We start from the raw sequence: 813 nt of genomic DNA, 5'->3' as shown, positions 1-813 counted from the left end.
CCCTCAGCGGCCGGCCCGGGGCCCAGGGCGGCTCCTCTGCAGCCCCGAGTCCCCAGCGGCCGCTGCCCGGGGAGGCCCTTCTCCAGCCGAAGGAGGGAGGGTGGGGGAGCTGCTTCTAGACACCCCGGGAGGGAAAGTGCGGGGGTGGGGGCCTGAGAGGCCTCCTGCCCTGACACCCCACCCTCCAAGGACAGAAGGGGCAGCTGGGCCGGGGAGGGGGTGGGCAGGAGGAGGAGGGAGCTGGGCCCTGGGGAAAGGGCTGCAGGTCAGGGATGGTGGCAGAACTGCCAGGTGTCCGCAGTGTCAGTGATGGGCTTGGGGGGAACCGAGGTCAGCCATGGAGTCAGGAGACTTTTCTAGAAGGAGTGGGGGCTGGGTGAGCCCTGGAGGATGAGGAGGTGCCCTGCCCTTGGGCCCCCGGAGGTCAGTTCAGTTAAAGACCAGACTGGAGGGGTAGCTGCCTGGGACCGAGCAGCCAGTCTCCTCCCAGGCCCTTCGGAGGGACCCGGGGGAGAGGCAGCCCCGCGGTCACACCGACACCCCCGCTGTCCACGGTCACGGCTTTGCTGGAAGCGTCCCAGACCCCCAGGGTCCCGTGGACTCTGACACATTCCAGCACCTCCCCCAGCGCCTCCCATCAGCCACCCACCCAGAGGCAAAGCTGTCCTCTCCAGTCGCCTCCCCGACCTGCTCTGCGGGTCCAAGGGTCAGCGCCCACCTGCGGGGAGGGAGGCCCACACCACGGCTGCTCTGGGGGCTGGGGGCGAGGTTCACAGGGAGCAGAGCCAGGTCCCCGCTGGGACCCGGGGTCCT

This window comes from Myotis davidii, unplaced genomic scaffold, assembly GCF_000327345.1.
Source record: "Myotis davidii unplaced genomic scaffold, ASM32734v1 scaffold592, whole genome shotgun sequence".
NCBI lineage: Eukaryota > Metazoa > Chordata > Mammalia > Chiroptera > Vespertilionidae > Myotis > Myotis davidii.
This window is presented reverse-complemented; position numbering follows the sequence as displayed.